Raw genomic sequence first — 18313 nt, 5'->3', positions numbered from 1 at the left:
TTGCCCCTTGCTACTTAACTCCCAGCCCCCTGTAATGGATGATTCAGCATGCAAGTGGATCTGGGAGGGGAATCTGCACACCTTGGCTGCAAGCCATATGATCTCCAGGAGCACAGTTGTCCCCTCACGTCCACACTGAAAAATGCCACCGGCTCTGAGGAAGCTGCTGCTAGCGAGGGCCGCAGTATTAGGAACTGAAAGGATACTTGTGGCTTCTACTTTTTAGAAGGATAAAAGAGGTTTCTTCAATGAGAAATAGACTGAAGAAGGTGTCAAAATGGTTTATTTGACTCATGCTAACAAACGCTTTGGTGAAACAAATGGGGTTTAAACGGAGGAGCAGGAGAGACAGCCCAGCTGACCTAAGAGAAACCACAGGCTAGGGGTGGGTCTGCAGTAAAACCTGGCACTTTCTGGAGTCTCATGGTGGAAAGAGAGAGATGTGGGGGAAGGATGGTGAATCCTCGGACAGCTGCATCCAAGCTCTTACTTCAACGGGAATGGACACGCACTTACCATCAGGCTTAAGGCATTTGCTGCATTTGACCAGGATAGAGAACATACATTTTCCAGATCAAGGCACAGATGACTTTGGTGGCTGAGGGAAAGGTGATAGCAATGTTAATTCTCTCCAAGCCCCAGGGTCCAAAGGTGGGCTGAGAAACAAGGATCTCACCTCAAACTACAAAAGAAGAATTGACATAAAAGAGAAGAAAACTTTAGACACAGAGCTATTGCTTTTTAGAGTAATAGGACAGTAGTAAGATGGAGCTGTCTCCCTTGCTATATGCTGAGTGACAGCTTTGAAGGTACCTTCAGTCAAGGAGCAGGGGGAGATGGAAGATGCAGCTTACATTCAGCAGACAACTGAGACTGAGCAGCAAGGAGCTGTGGCAGGAACTGAAAAACAGGAACAAGTCAGAGTCAACATGCAGAGATGACGGTCTCTTCACAAATCCTCCTTCATGTGAGAATTTCCTGTGACTGGCAGTCAGGAAGATAAACCAGACAGGATAATATCGGGTATGATCACAGTGGGAATCTCACAGCAATAACACTGCAAAAGTTGGGAAGAGAGAAGAATAAACTAAGGGCAAATGGCAGAGGAGCAAATCACACAGAGCAGGGCTTTGGGAACATAGAATCTTAGAATTGTTTAGGCTGGAAAAGACCTTTAAGATCATAAAGTCCAACCGTTAACCTAGCACTGAACTAAAAGTAAACCAATTCCCAGGGAAAAAGGTCTTACCTTTTTTCCTACTGACATGTAAGCAGCATCTTGGCTCTAGCAAATGCATTTGGGAATAAACTCAAATAGTAAAGGCCATGGAACTGAGTGGCATTAGCAATTTCCACAGTTTACAACAGTGCAATTTTGATTGATCAGTTGTGCTTGCATGTGACAAGGCCCAGTCCAATATCTACTTCCACTGGAATAGATCCTGCACGTCACTGCTGACTTGCCTGTGTGTACCCTCCATCGCCTGCTGCCTGGGTCTCACTTTACAGAGTGTGGGTCAAAGGGGCCTGTTTCACATTTCTGTTAGACATACTGTATTGTCATATATAGTCATCCCCTTTTATTCGATACCACCAACAGGATACTTCCCTCTAGTAGGACTGCTGCAGGTTTTATTTCACTACAGGAACAATGCGTCTGCTTAGGTCATTTCTATCATGCATCTTCTGTACCTAGTCTCAGTAGATGGACATTTTTAAGCATAGTGCTCATTCAGCATCTCCTTGTCCATGTGGCATGTGACAACAGAAAAGGCTATTTACAACTCACTCTTAATTTGGTTTTAGCCAAGAGGTGAAAGCAAGAATCACTATGGAAGGTGGAAGGTGTAGGTTAGAAAGAGAAAAATATATATTTTTGGCCATGTGTTACTTCTGTACTAGGAAACTAAGGTCCTCTTTCATGTAGAAATTCGTTAGTGTTCTGTTTTTCTTTGAAGTTTCTCAAAGAACGGCTTCTGATGTCACCAGCAGTGCCATTATTTACATGGCAACTCATTTGTTAGCCCATTTCAAGCACTGTTGTCATTTTAAGAGGCAGTTTATCATTCATTTGAACTGCGTAAATCTGCAAGTCCCAGGCTTTGCTTTGGTATCAGATTATGCTCTGTTAGTCAAGTGCAAATTCCCCTCCCCTTTTCCATCACATTGTAACTACAGTCTTCAATTTGCAAAGGAATAGTCTCATACAAATAAAATTTTATCCAACTCCTACAAATGCCAGGAATCTTGGATTAATCTTGGCTTCTGTTATACCGCTTCACAGTCCATCTCTGATGGAGAGGGTATTTTTTCCCAATGAATGAAATGAGATGCTTTCAAGACACTTGACTAGTTTTATGGCTTTCAAAAATAGCACTGCATCTCACAAAGCACAGATAGTACCAGAGCTTTGTGTGAATTTTCCAGTAATGCCGTTGTCACCTCCTGGCACTGAGCTGCAATAGGACCCAGCCCATTGCTCCTCCTTCAGCCATCTGATAATGCGGCTGGTGACACTTTGGTTCTGGCAATGTAGCAGCCCTCCCTTAATTTTACAATGCAGTCTATAATCAGGAAGCACAGCGAAACCATACCACCATATTATCCATGTGCCTCTGGTGCAAAGTTCAAACTGGCTTTCTTGGTTTGCCCTCACTTAATAAGTGGAATGAGCCTGTTGCCTTATGTATCAATGCTAGATCAATCCTCATTTGTAATCAGCAGGGGAAAAAATCAGAAATTACTTTCACTCACTTACAAGTGGTGTCCAAAGATTGCTAACAAAGGCTGGATGATCAGAGCCTGGACTGCCTCCCTGCACTGCTTGCACTAAGTGCTCATCAGCCAGTGTGAACGTGCGTTTTGTGCATGTGGAAGACAATGAAATCACATCTGCTTCTTTTCATGGCACACAATGAGTGTGACTGTGGCCCATCAGGACCTTTTCCCAGCACTGACAGATGGCAGAAATTGAGTTGGTTGTAAGACCCCAAAAAGCTAATGAAAGCAGACATCTGCAGCACAGTAGCCTGTAGTTAAGCTACTTAGCAAACTCCCCATACAGAGAGAGAAAGAGGCACTTTCAGGGAGCACACCCCTGCCTTATTTTAGAAGTCTATTTTAGGGTGGGCTGAGCTCTATCCACTATTGGTCAGTCACCAGGCAGCCCAGGTGACCTACATTTAGGTAGATGACTCCCATCCCCATTTTATTCAGGCAGATGAAGTGCCACTCCAAAAATGCACTTCAGCTGAGTAACATCTGTAGTGGTGCTGGCTCTGCCTGCCCTCTTGTAAATATGTCCCCTTGAGAGGTTATTTTGGAGCACCTGGGAACAGTTTAAATTTGCTGTCCCCAGTCTGAAACAGTCTTTCCTGGCTGGCCTAGAGGTTCATCAGCTGTTGCTACTGGAAATGCAGTTTGCATCCCGCTGCATCAATAAAGGTAAGTCAAGTACAGTAAGTGTAGCTCTAAAGGCTCATTTTATTTATGTTTGTTGTTATTTGGTACATACATAACTTTCCTGTCAGCTGGACGTGGCTGCAAGAAGGCCTGTCTCAGTAATACAAACAGGGATCCTTCCAGGGAGAAAATGCAGTGGCTCATACCTCTTTCCCTAATTGTTTCTTTCAGCTTCCAGAAAACAAATTTCTATTTGCAGGATATTTTCCTGGTGGCTTTTCCCTATACAAAGGAGACCCTGGGAACAGACACACGTGCCTCTCTTAATTTCAGAAAGGGACTGTGATAACCACACAGCGTGCAGCAAAAAGGATGAATATGACCAGTGTTGCTAGAACACAGCCAGCCTCACAGCTGGGTCTAAACCCTATAGGCAGTTAAACCAAAAACATAATCACAAGCATTAAATTACCCGTATAAGCCCATCCATTGGACACGTCCAAGAGATGTAAGGGGTAATAGAAGGGACAATCACAGAGTAGCTCTTCTCTGTTTAATTAACTTAATGCTTAAAGGAGTCTTCCCTCTACCACAACAAGTGACCTCTGGCTTACTAAAACCTGTTTTTCAAAGTATTTCCTTCTTTCCAGAGATGAAGATCTAGAAACAGATTCACCTCTATCCCTTCTTGTAATTTCTTTGACAGATTGATACCACCACTGTTAAAAAAAAAAAAATGCATCTTCTATTACAGCTTTTTCTAGCTTCCATCATTTGAGCTTGCTCACCCCCTGTTCTTGTTTCTTGTTGAACTCTTCTCACTAGATTAAGGTATCTGTGTGCCCTACCTTCTCTTTTTCCCTACTTCAGCTGCTATAAAGCCACTTCACAATAAATAGATTAAGTCCTCTCAGAATAAAACATTTTCTCAGACTCCTCAGGCTTCAAATAATCTCTGCACCTTTTTTATTTTCCAACATCTAGTTCAAGATGCCAGCATCAGAATTTCATGCAATATTCCAGTTCCAGTGAAATTGCTTCCCTGCTCCTACTTGTTTTTCTCACGTTTATGTAGCTAGGCATTAGGTTTGCTTGTATTGCCAGAACATCACAGTGGGACTCTGTTTGCACTGTGGCAGCCCCGAGACTCTGCTCAGCATCGCTGCTTCCCCAACTCTGCAGATATAGCCTACAGTCTATGCTTGTGTGACCCAGCCGTATTAAAAAGCTTTATTTGATTAGACTACATACGCTCAATCACAATTTCCATATAGTTGTCATGTCCTCATTATTTCTATTCCACTAGCATATGTGATATTCACAGATTTGTTTTAATCAACAGGATTAGGAGGGAATTGGTTGGTCAACATTGGTTTTAGTACATACCACCACCATGGGATGGCCACTAGAAACAGACTCATTCAGAGAACATTTTACGTTAGCAACAGCTTTGCAATCTGCCATTTAGCAAGTTCTAAATTCAGCTTACCAAGCTTTATGACACTAATTGCTCATTTTTGCAACCTTGCCATGCAGTTGCTCATTTTTTAAAAACTCAGATTATCCTATGGCAGCAAACAGAACACATTAAACCACAGAAATCTTTTATGTCTACACAACACTGTGTATCAGCCAAACATGTATTCCCAATAAAATCAGGCTGTTCTGACAAGACTTTTTTTTAATAGCATAATATTGACTGTCATGAAAATTATATTCACACATTTATATCTATTTACGTCTTTATTAATTAAACCTTGTTTCAGTTTTTTCCATTATTTTGCCAAGGGTAGCATCAGGCTAGCAAGGTGATTGCCTATATTAACCCATATTTTTCCTTTTTACTGTACCATCACCAGAAGATTGAAGTAATTGTCTGTATCTCTTGATGCAAGTACCCAGGTTTGGTGCTTTATAAACAAAATCTTAAAGAAATGGTAGCACCTTCCCTGCTTTCTAATGGACTGGAAAACATTTAAGGTGGCATAGGCATATCACTCCTTTTCTCTGAGTACAGACAGAATATCTACTGACATCTTTATCCGGTTGCAGTTTATGAACGGTCCTGTTTTCACCTTGCAAACGCAGTCTTTTATTAAATTTCTTTTGTTTGTACTATGGCTCTAAATAGTCCTTCTTGTCCTAAACCTGACAGGACGTATTTTCTGTAATTTCTTTACCTTCGTGTGTACTTAAATTCTAACTGATAGCTGTTTTTTTTCCCCTCTTTAACACTGATACATAGCACTAACTCTGTGGCTTAGATTTACTTCTGTATTACATTAGGAGGTTTAAAGCAGGTAACGATTATATCTGTATAATAAGAGCAAGCCAGAGGGTGGTAAAAAGGTAACGAAATCTCCTCTGTCACAATGTGAGAAAAAAAGGCCATCTCAGACCACTCCTGGCACTCCAATCTTTGGCTTGCTGGCCCATCCAAGCCCATGTAGAGCACCTGACACCAATCTACCCTTAAGAGGACCAACACCTTCAGAGCAGGAGGTTTCAGGCTTGGTATACCACAAGTAAGGAGGACTTCTGGGTTGAAACCATTGTTTCAAGCTCTCTGCAGCCCTGAACTGCTGTGACTCTACTGAAGACAGTGAGGTCATCTTTCCAAGGTTTGCCTCATAAGAAAAGAACAAAAATATTGCAAGGATCCTAGAGACTGGAGGCTTGAATAAGTTGCCTGTTGAGGTTAGGCATTAGTGTAGTGGCTGCAAAATCTGGGTGATGACTGAGATGACCTGTGCAGAGCTGCCATTACATCTAGCATGATGGGGCAACTGGTAATGAGGATGACAGAGTAGCTTGTGTGGGAAGGATCAGCAGGTCTCTAGTCCAAGCCCTTGCTCAAAGCAAGGTCACCTTTCAACCCGGACCAGGCTGCTTGAGGATTTATCTTGTTGGGTCTTGAAAAGCCTCCCAGGATGGAGATTGACTGAACAACCTCTCTGGGCATCCTATTCTGCTGCCTGACTGTCCTTGCAGTGAATGTTTTTTTCCTTTATATCTAGTTGGAAACTGACTGTCTATCATCCAGCTGCCATGCCCCACTATCACAGCCTAGCTCCATCTTTCCAGTGACCTCCTTATAGGCATCAGACATCTGCTGTTAAGTCTCTCCAAAGCCATCACATCTTCTGTTGGAGGAAGCCCCTCTCTCAGCCTCTCCTCACCGGGCAAGTGCTCCTGCTCTGATCATCTTGCAAGCCCTCTACTGGACTCATCACTAGTGCCTTTCTTGTATTTTGGGGGGGGGGGGGGGGTGGGGGAAAATGACAGTTGGACTCAGTACTTCAGATGGGATCTCACACTGGCTGCGAGTAAATGCTTCCTTCAGCTACTGCTGTCGTTCAGCCACAACCCTTTTTCTCCACAGCTTCTCCAGGTCCCTTAAGTGCTTGTACCCTGCCTCCTTTTTCTGTGTCCATTGCCACTCAGTACAAAATTGTCGCCCTGCTTTGAAACCTCACACAGCTCTGCCTTGCAGTCTGCCTGAGTAATCAGCATCAGAATAATAGCGATATTTGAACAGATGAGAACGGGTCTGGTTTTGCTAATGCTGACTGCTGTGGCAGACCTCTACAGCAGAAACAAAGACTATCAAAAAGGCTCTTCCATCCTTTCCCAGAACAGAAAGCAACAACAGTGGATCAGTTTCCTACAGCAGCAGCCGTGGGGGCCTTTTGTGTGCTAAGAAAATATGCTTCTCTTCCAACCTACAGCAATTGTATCAAGGAAAGCCTCTCAGCACTGCCTCGTTATTTATTCTGCTTGATGGTCCCTTGGTGCAGTGGTGCGGCCCAAAGGCAGACTCAGCATGAGGCATCGCCAGAGCATGTTTTAAAAGCAGGAAAAGTCCCAGAAGCCACAACAAACAGATGCCAAAAATGTACATTCTCTTCCCACTCCAGAAAAGCACTGACTGTTAGTTGCTCACAGACTCACGGAGCATTTTAGGTAAGGGCCCTGGAAAGTCAGGGGATAATTCTAGATGTTGTGAAAATGGGTATGATTCCACACCATAGAATACTCAGCGTTTCATTTTTATGGTGTTTTGCCTGCCTCACTCGCTACAACAGCCAAATAGCCCTCTTGAGACCAGACTTGCCTATAGGCAAGGAGCAAACTCCTGTCATGGTCTCCATTTTTGGTGAGCTCCTGAAACATATGCACCAGTAAGTGTGCCCAGTGTGGCATAAAAAGACGGAACTGGGTACCCTGACGAGCTCATGGAGGGAACAGGATGTGTAATGTTGAACTACCTAAAACAGGCAAACCTCTATGGCTTTCAACCTTCTGTTTGTTCTTATAATTTCACCACCTTCTTCCACCTGCTCTGTCGTGCTCCTTTCTCAGTCCTGCACAAGCCTTCTCTGTCCTTCCCAACTGGTGATCCTGGATGTCACCTTGCTTTGCCAAGGCCTTTTAAATTCTTCCTGGTAGGGTCCATCTTGGGCCTTTCTGCCTATGTGCTCTGACTCCAGCCGCACAGCAGACAGGGTTGAAATTCAGCAAGTCTGTGGGAACTCATGCGAAGGCCAGAGGTTTTTGTGTTCTTTGGCAATCTGTAATCTTGAATAGGGAAGAGGGAAAGGATTCCAGGAGGGGAATTGGTGATCAATTCTAAGACTTACACAGCGAGAGGCAAATCTTGACTGTGTCAGGGTACATGTGGGATAGGTCAATAAAGACAGGAAAATTAACCTTTTGATCAGAATTGTTTGGTGAGCAACTAAAAGGACAAGCAAAGCTGAGGGAACTTATTTATCATGAGCGTTTTTCCTGTCCTACAGCTGAACCCTGTTGCAGTTGCTCTCCCCAGCATTTCATACTGAGGTCACCAGGCCCAAATACCCAATAACTCATTAATTATTTGCAAAACTGACACCATACATTCTGTGATCTGTAATACTCAATGAAAGAAAACCACACACACACACACACAAAAGAGAAGCTGGTGACGCTGTGGCTGGAGTGCTCCCATTTTAAAGCAAGGCAGTTGTGCACTTTTAATACAATGATTAAGGACAAGAGCCCTTCTTGCATACGGGTTTGTTGACATAAATCTGAATTTTCCTCCTCTAAAGGAGGAAAAGCTGGGAAGAATCAGTCGCTGAAAACAGTATGTAAATCTGTCAGTACACTACCAGCTAGGAATGTATTCATTCTAGTCACTGAAACACAAATATTGACGGTTGTAGGAACAGACTGAAAGTTCATCAAGTCCTCTTCTAAACTGGGAACACGGAGGCTAATTTAGACTGATTCTCAATTGCTTACACTGGTAATGATGTACTTCAAGGAAATACATTGTCATGGACACAGTGAGGTGAAACAGTCTGCTCAAACGAACCAATGGTTTTTGTTTAAGAGCTTACAGGTCTATTCCACACAATCCAGTGCATGTGGAAGATCTTTCTAACTCAGGGAGATATTGCTCCTCAGATGCTACTGATTTCTGGATTACAGCAGTGTGCATCGGTTGTGCCAGCTGCTGGAAAAATACCTGCCCCAGACATGGATGGTTTGAATACATGAGACAGATGATAAACCGTGGGAGACTGTACCCTCATATTACAGTGGCTGGCCCAGAGAGGTTGAGTGAATGCCCTTGCCAGAGGTGATGACTGGAATTAGCAGCAGGACAGGAGCTGACTATTAGGCTAGTTATTCTCTTGAAACAATCAGTCACTGAATGGACTACTTTCTCTCTAGTGATTTCTTTCTGAGCGTGCTTTGCTTTTTAGAAGGTGGTGAAACGTAACCAAATAACATGTTCATTACTGATGTTTGTCCAGGAAGTTTCTAGTAGCATCAAGCTCTTTTAGTCTGTACAATGCCGGTTTCAACAATCCATTTGCATCACATTGGGGAAGTCCTATTCATGCATCATTTGCAATATGAAACATCTGTTTTACCTAAAACAAAGATAACAGACAATGCAGTCTCAACACTGAAGGGATTAATTTTTTAATCTTTGTGCACATTTGTTAAAATAATTTACCTTTTAATTTCAAGCTTTAAAAACCTGTCAGACCAAACACTAGCCTGCAAAGATCATGGTGATTTAATTAAAAATGTATAAAATGTCAAAGCTGGCTTAGCACTCGTGTGGAAAGGAAATACTGCCAAGTTTCCACCCCTGTCTTGAGAATGTATTGGTTTATATGAATTGCACTGGAATGAAAACAATCTTTTCAGTCAGAATTATAAATTAAAATGAATCAAAGTATATTCACCTTTGATGGCAACAATGGCACATACAAAAACATATACAATCTCTAGTGAAATACTTACTTACTGAAACTGTTTTTATGGCCCCATTCTCAAGATTTCATTGTCAGAGGGCTTCAATAGGGTTCTTTTCAGCTTTGGTAGTGTATTTGTATATTCACATCTACATAGTTACTCTGTCTCAGCAGAGAAACTAGCTATTTTCCCCCTAACTAAAGCCTCGTTATGCCATCTTAATACTAACACATAGCTCTCAAACTCAAAACACTTGCTAAGTTTTAACAGTGTCCAAGGCCACCCCATAAATTGGGAGTAGCAGTACAATTAGTCCTGGAGATTTCTTGGCTCTTAGGTCTACATTCAACTGTTAAGCCATCTCTGTCTGTCTCTCTTTCCTGCACCCACTCCCACCCCCCTTTTTTGGTCTACATAAAGCTTTGTAGGTCATAAATACGTGTAATGTCAAATCAGATACCCCTTATCACAGCCTGCCCACTCACTCAACAGGAAAAATATAGAGAAAAGAAAATGAACGTATGTTCCTTGTCAAGGAATAAACCATTGTTTATTCACCAAGAGGGAGAATATTTTTCACTTATCCCTTGAGGGTTCATGAGCTCTTTTCTTCCCTTTTCCGGCAATACGTTCCTTATGCTATTCTGCCAACACAAAATTGCCAAAACCAATGAGCTAGTTTTTTTTTTTTTTTTTTTACAAAGGTACCATATTTCTATTTAATGTCCAAGCAACATCTTCATAGATAGAGTTGAAATGTAAAGCAAGCTGTTTCCTAACAGCAGTGGAGGCACCTCCCAGTGATATTAAGTGATAGCTTCATGAACATAAGGGTGTCCCTGGTTAACCTGTCACACAGTATGGCAAGATGGCTGAATCCCTCTTACCATGTTGGTACCAGGACAGTAGGACAAGGGGTGCAAAGAACCACTTGTGTCTTCTCTCTTTGTACCCAAACAGGCACAACCAGACAGATATATTCAGTGGTATTAACTCCTGAGGCGTTTCTCTCCTTACGTTTCTTTGCAACATCTGTTTCTACATTTTCTAAGGAACTATTTAACACATCAGTGTCGTATACCAGGTTTGGTACTTCTCTTGATGTCTAACCTAAACCTTTCCCTTTTCTATTTCCAGCTGTGACTGTGGAATTTCTTCATGTTAACCCTCCCTCCTCCAGTTCTACAGCAAAATAAACTTCCTTAGGTATTGAAATGCTCTTCTTCACAATAAATATCCTTGCATAGAAATATTATTCTAAATTAGAATCATAGAATCACCCAGGTTGGAAGGGACTTCAGAAGTTCATCTGGTCCAACCTTTCATGGGAAAGGGACCCTAGATGAGATTATCTAGCACCCTGTCCAATCACATTTTGAAACCTCCAGCGATGATGACTCTACCACGTTCTGAGGAGGTTGGTACAGTGAATAATTGTTCTTACTGTGAAAAAAAAAAAAAAAAAAATCATATGTTGAGATGAAACCTCTCCCAGTGCAACTCGTACCCGTTGCCCCTTGTCTTCTCCACGTGGCTCCTTGTGAAGAGGGAACCTGTGTTCTCTTTGTAGCCACCCTTCAAGTACTGGAATATTATGATGGTGATGAGGTCCCCCCTCAGCCTTCTCTTCTGTAGGGTCCTTTGGACCCTCTCCAGTTGTCCATGTCTGTCTTGAACTGGAGGGACCAGAACTGGACACAGGACTCCAGGAGCAGCCTGAGAAGCATGAAATAGAGTGGGATAATCACATTTCTATCTCTGCTAGTAATGTCCCTGCAGACACAGCCCAAGATCCTATTTGCCTTGAGCACAACACTGACTCATGTTCAGCTGCTTGTCCACCAGGAACCCCACAGGAGAACCTCTACTGCTGCACCGATTAACGCTTCCTAGCATTGTGTTGTGAGTCCAGCTACCTGACCTGACCGTAATAATATGCAAATCTTCTTGTAGTCCCATCTTCAAACAATTTTAGGTGCTGTTCCTCAGCCTCACTTTCAGTAGGCAAATGCTTATTTTTCAGTCCATTTCATATCAAATAAAACCACGTCAGCATCTCACTTCTGACAACTCAGTCAAAGCTGTGGTTTCTTTGACTACTACGTTTCATCTTGTCCAACAGTCTGTCCTTTTCTGTATGTTTCTTGCCAAAAGCCTTGGTGAATTCCGGGGAGGAAATACTCTTGTCATCTGCACTGGTTTTTTGTACGACATCGAAACAAACAACTGTTCTCTCATGTGCAGTGACACATTAATGCCAAATTTCTCTGCTTCACCTCCACAGATCTCCTTGGTTCTCAAATGACCCATAATCTGTGAAGCAGGAAGAAAGGGGCTGAAAGCCTTGAAACACCAAGCCTTTTCTGAACCCTATAGATTGCAGTGTCCTGCTTGTGTAATCTGAAGCTGTCACTGGTGCATGGATAAAAGCAGCTTAGTTTAGAAGTTAGCGTGTAGAAATGTTCAACTCATCAGATTTAACAGGCCTTCAACTGCCCTCCAGATGTGGTTCAAAGAGTAGGCCTGAATCAGTGTGTTGATAACTGATCCAACATTCAAATTTTTTACTGAACTAGATATTATTTTAAGTAAAAAAAAAAAAAAAAATCTTCTTTTTTGGTTGTTGTTCCCAGAGACACAGATAAGAGACAGAATCTCACCTGCTTTCTGGCTCTTTTCATTCTTTTGTTTGGGGTTGTGGGTTTTTGGTGGGTTGTTTTTTTTTCTCAGGGAGTGGGGTGGGGGGTGGGGGGTGTTCTTCTTACCCATTGGATGGGTTTAAGAAAGATGTGTTTTCACACAGGGAGAAACTTTTTCCTCCTCTAGTTTACAACTGAAGAAGTGTTCTACCTTCTATGTTGCTTTCTCTCAGTTCAACAAAAAAAAATTCCTAAAATATGACATAAAAAGCTTATGGTTATCTCATATTGAAAGTAGCCTGGCATTTTTTCAGACTGAGCTAAATGACTGGGAAGAGGTAGAAAGGAATGGGCAGAGAGCTCAGATTTATGCCACAGACCTGAAAAAAGTTTACTCTTTTGACTGAAGTTAAATCTCCATTTTTCTACAGGGCTGCCTTAAGCATAACCATCATAAAGAGCTTAAATCATGTTGTAGCTTATGGGTATTTCTGTACTGTTGTCAGAATAAAGGTAACCCTGATGTCATGAAATGCCAGTAACGCTATGTCCAACATCATATAGATAAGCTAAAAGCAATGTAACCTTTACAAAAAATAAGGCTGCTGTTTAGCTATTGCACATATTGGCTATCCAGCACCCCAGGCTAGAAAACTGGATGACGTGAATGTCTAACCTTTAGTGCGAATGTACTTGTATGTGTATTCAAGCTTCGGGACCTGTGACTTCCTAACCAAACTCATCTTCTAGAGCAGAAAAACACGAGATGAGACGTTTTTCAAATTACAGGGAGGAAAAAAGAAAAGGTTTTGGCTAGAGAATGGAAGACACAGATGAACTATCTAGCAGGGGATAAGAAGAGTGATTCAGTCACTGCCAAATTAAAATGGGAGACATGCAAGGGGCTGATACAAAGCATGACAGTAAGAAATAGAAGGGAAAATAAGTTATGTCACTTCAGACCTAGTCAGGCACCATGGACCCGGTGCTTCTAAACAGCCCGTGAGTCCACATCCCCCTTTCTAATGCCCAGTCAGCTTTAAGTGTAAGATTGTAGGTTAAATGGATTCAATTGTAAATGACAGCATTTATCTCTCTAATTACCTGCTGGTCCCTGTAATTTATTGGACCTGCAAGTCTATCTCCAGGAAGGTGGGAACAATTCAATTACTCCTCAAGCAAAGGGAAACTTGGCAGGCACAGATCTGTAGCTACAGGTGCTGAAAGTGATCTCAAGCATAATATAGAAGGTGTTTCATTCAGGTAACACCTGACTGGGGGTTCTTGGTTGGATTCTCAGCTGGAATTATGATGTACTGCTCTGCTTCATATTCACAGACAGAACATATGCTTACTTCAGCTTTTAAAAGTAACCTTTTAACCACAAAAGCATACATGACATTGCACGCTTGTTTCACTTGAATATTTATGCTCACTACTCTTTCTGAGTCTGAGCAGAAGGCAACAGCCTATAATTAGTACAGCCTGACAAGAGATCCATAAATTATGTTTTCTTTTTGTTTTCTGGGTGATTGTGTGACTTCGGGTTTTCTTTAGCAGGAGAACAGCACATGATTCTACTAAAGAATATTAATGACAGACTCGGTCCTGCTCTCCACTGGCGAGAGATATTCCCCCTAAGACAAGGTAGGGTAAATAGGAAAGGCACACAACTATGCCCAAGTGAGGTTGTGATTGTCTATGGCAAGTCAATCGTCTTTGGGTTTTAATGTGTTTACCGGAGTGAAAAGCTGAAAATATGAAAATAGAAAGTCTCTGCAGCCCAGTGGAGTGTGGGCAATGGCTGTTGTGCAACTCATTTAGTGCCTGCAGCTGCCTTCCAGATCCTTTCTTGCCAGCACAGTGAGGAGTTTATAGGGGAAAGGAAGCTAATTCCCACAGTGGCACATAGAGGTGTGGAACAGCGCTACACACACTTAACTGCATTATATACTACTTTCCTGAGGTGATAACCCTCATGCTATGCATGTACATAGATAGGCATTTGTTTTTAGCGCAGCCTACTTCTCGGAAAAATGTTTGGAACCTCCTTTCAAATAATATTCTTATCAGCAATTTCTTTTCTTTTGATAAAATGATGAAAGCTCATGCAAATACAATGCAAGCCAAACGGGGAAATCTCTCCAGGATTAGAGTTGCTGAATGGCCAGCCTAGGAGTAATACCAACACATCCCTAAGCGGAAGGACAGCACCCAGCAACGCACGCACATATCATACGATAATGATAAACTGCAGGTTACCACCTTCTACTCCATCTTTATTGACTACATATCATACGATAATGATAAACTGCAGATTACCACCTTCTACTCCATCTTTATTGACTATGTATACATTGGTAGCTTTCCCAAAGAAGCTTGAAGCAACCTGAGACTCAGATTAGGAAGGCACCGTCTTCATTACAAACCTCCATTTCAGACGTACTCAATCTGCAAGGCTTGTCCTTCTGTCTGTCACTGTAGTAAAACACTTGAGATAAAAACCAGGGGAGTCTTCCAAGACCTTCTGTCTTAAACTGTTCGTAGTATATTGGACAATAGTTTGGAAAAACTTTATTGACACATCTTAAAACAATTAGTTATTTACAAGTTTTAAGTAGTCCATTCTCCCGTGCCTTTGTTATTAACTCTTTCTTTCATATAATTCCCTCACACAACTTTGGTTACCTTTGGTAAGATGACCAGCTGATAGCAGTTCAAGATTTTCTCTGTAATTCATGAGAAGAAATACAGATTTCACTATCCACACACAAATCCCTGTGGAGGAGCTCAGGCACGTAGCAGAGAGAGGTAAAGATGTTGCATCTATCCTGCCACAAGGCACGAGGGCCAGAAGCCCTGAGGACGGGGTGCCTGCAAACAGCCCCCCCCCCCCGCCCTTCCCTGCCCGTGCTTTCAAAGCCTGCCCGGGATGGGCACCAGCTGCACTCCCTGGCACTGGGGATGGAACAGTGTCACTGGGGCAGCCACGATGGAGTGCCCAGTTCCAGCTTGTGGTGGGGTGACAACAGCTGCACCCAGACACAGCCCTCTCCTCCCAGCCTGCCCAGTGCCTGGCTCTAACTGGTTAGAGTGTATTTCCTAGCTTGGGTCCTAGAAGGACCTAGAAGGAGATGTTGGCTTTGTGCATTCCCATGACAGATAAACTCAGTGTGGTTTTGGTTTTTCTTCCTCTTCCAAGATGCTGTGTAGATTTTCTGTGTGCTGTAGCAGTCTGTTGTGGTGCCTGAATTGCGCCCTAGGTCTTGTGCAGTGCCGATATTGGAGGGGGGCATGAAGCTTCAGTGAAGTCAGTGGAAATGTGATGTGTGTATGCTTGCAAAAAGGCCAGTCAATTAAAAGATATCATACTATAGCTTGGGTAGGATGACTGTATACTGTTACCATGGCTGAAGACCTTTTGTCCCTTGCTCCCAGTGATAAGCACCTGCCAGCGTCACTGGGAATGCAGGACTGTCATGGAAGTGAGAAAGATGCAGCAAAAAAAGCCATTTGAAGGAAGTTAGAGTAAGAAAGGAACACAGGTACACAGGTATCTCTCTGCATAAACACATGCAGCTGATAGTACCAGCTGTTTGCACGCAGACCGCACTGCAGTGGCTGCTCCCTGACCCAGTGTGGGTCTGACCACCTCCTCCCACTGGCGTTGGCTGCTGGCACCTGGTAAAGTGGTGAATCTGACATCAAGAAACAGCAGTGACCGACCAGTGTTTGTGCTTGGGACGCTTACAGCCATGCCAAGCCACCTGTTTTCTGCCCGTCTCTGCTATTTGCTCTCTCCAGCTCATTAGCTGATGGTCAACATGGACAGCAGTGGTACAGGGCACAGCTCCATGTGACCACTGTGCTGGTCTCATGTCTCACCTGCTGCAGCTGTAGAAAGCATCTGTTACTCCCCCCTTGTCCCCTGCTACCACCCCTGCTCATGAGGGAGCCATCCTGCCGCTTCTTAGCTCCTGGGTGATGGGGAGGGACCGGTAGTGTGCAGCCCAGGGAGCCAGGGCAGAGGCATTCCTCTCCCTGTCTGCTGGAGGCTAGATAAGCTTACCGCTAACCTGAGACTTTACACTAAGGACACCAGGAGCTGCACAGCAAGGTTTAGTTACATGCAGATAAGGAAGAAGTCACATTAAATTGTGCATGAAATAAAAACTGACCCCAAAGTGGAGGTGGCGGGGTCAGATGGCTGACCCAGCCTCACTGAGGCTCTTTAGCTGCATCCTAATGGCACTGCAATTTCCACAGCCTCCAGCTCCACAATCCCTCCTTTGATGTGACTCAGTGATCTTTTCAGGCAGTTTATTCCACAACCTGATCTGCTTTAGCACTGAGGAAGGTTTATACCTGACCCGAATCTCTGCTTCTTTACACAAAGCTGATGAGGCCTTCCTTTCAACCCTCACAGTTTTGGGTAAGCAAAACTGGTTTTCTCTTGCTTTTCACATTTCAGATGTTTGTACAGCATTATTATCTTCCTTCAGATTTTAACTTTTTATTGAAGCGATATGAGAGAGGGGAAGAAAGGGCATACCAAGACAGGGATAGATAAAGATTTCCATGGTAAGTTATGGGAAAAACTGAGAATGTTATATATATATGCACATATATAGTGTGTGTATAGGTCTATGTCTAGGTAAATACCTGTGGGAGGATGCTTATGTTTATTTTCACAACAAAATATACAAACATACACAAGCAAAAGTTAATTTACGTCATAAAAATGTTTAATTAGTTGCTCTTTTAAATGCTACACAAAAACTCTTCCCCTGAAAAAAAAAAATCTGAATAGTCTCTAAACGCAGCCAAGCTTCAAGCAGAGCAGAGTCTCTATGAGAGGGGAGATAGGAAGGATTTTATTCCCTTACATGCCACTTACTGAGCTTTGTGAGCTTTTTTTTTTCAGAGCAGCTGGTCCTAGAGCAGGGTACTGGTGCAGATGCCTCAGGAACCTGATGCTGTATGTCAGACTTTATCTCTCCATTTCTAACCGAATTTATACATCCTCAAGAATACAATATTACCTGAATGCACAGTAAAGGAGTCACAGAGCACAGCAATATGGGCTGGTGCATGAGCAGAAGCCCTATAATCTCCATTGCCCATATGTCATAATTTCTTTAGCTCATCCATGTGCTTCCGCAGCCTGTAATGCTGGGTCTCTCTAGAGGCACCCTACCAGACATCAGGCACCCAGTGCTTCCCACAAGCACGGGATAGGTGATGACAGCTTAGGCTGCTGCTCATGTCCTGGTAACACAGAGGTAGGGGCTGGCGCAGTCCTGGGCTTTATGCCTCCTGTCCCTGTATCTCTGCACAGCACGGAGGACTTGCACCCAGGTACTTCATAAGGGGTGATTACAGCTCAGACCTGCACTTGAAATATGGCTCAGGAGTACACAGGACACTCACTGTGCTGCTGTGTTGGGCTTATGCAGGCTACAAATTTTGTGTAGCCAGGCAGGGCTTTGGGTTGCAGGTACCCAAAAAATCCTATGTCTCCCTTTAGGGACAACTGCTGACCCGTGAGACCTATGACCACCTTCCCTCCCCCTTGCAGAGCTTACCTTCAGAGCTCCTCTCCCAGGCAATTTGTGTCTGTGTTCTTAGCTGAGCTCCTCAGCTTCTGCACTGAAAAAAAGGTCACGGGCACACCATTCTCTGTGTATGAAGAAAGGCTCAGTGGTTTTCTTTCTATGAAGCCTGAAACACATTTCAGATCTTGAAAACTGTTACAAAACCAGCAACCCTCCCCATGATTTAATTTGCAAAGGCACTGACTTAATTCCCAGAAGGCAGTGGTAATGCTGGCTGTAATCAACAGGGCTGTGCCTAAGAGGAACAGAATTCCCCTCCAAGTAATTTTTACTGCCTGGGTACGTAAGAGCAGAAATCCCCGCAGAGCGCAGATAGAAATGCCCCCAGTATGACTGGGTCTGCCCTAGTGGGACAGATTGGTGACGGCTTCCCACCAGCTTTACCTCAGTGTAAACGTGCTG

At 43.3% G+C, this 18313-nt stretch overlaps 1 long non-coding RNA gene across 1 annotated transcript; it reads right to left on the bottom strand.

Moving 5' to 3' along the window:
• Nucleotides 1–277: 277 nt before the first annotated feature.
• On the bottom strand, nucleotides 278–18062 carry LOC119147035. Its single transcript, XR_005103934.1, has 3 exons — nucleotides 17882–18062; nucleotides 814–900; nucleotides 278–682 (listed from the first exon to the last, which is right to left on the bottom strand). It is a non-coding gene; the product is annotated as an uncharacterized LOC119147035 (long non-coding RNA).
• Between the last annotated feature and the right edge of the window lie 251 nt (nucleotides 18063–18313).

Source organism: Falco rusticolus, chromosome 4, assembly GCF_015220075.1.
Source record: "Falco rusticolus isolate bFalRus1 chromosome 4, bFalRus1.pri, whole genome shotgun sequence".
Lineage (NCBI taxonomy): Eukaryota > Metazoa > Chordata > Aves > Falconiformes > Falconidae > Falco > Falco rusticolus.
This window is presented reverse-complemented; position numbering and strand designations above follow the sequence as displayed.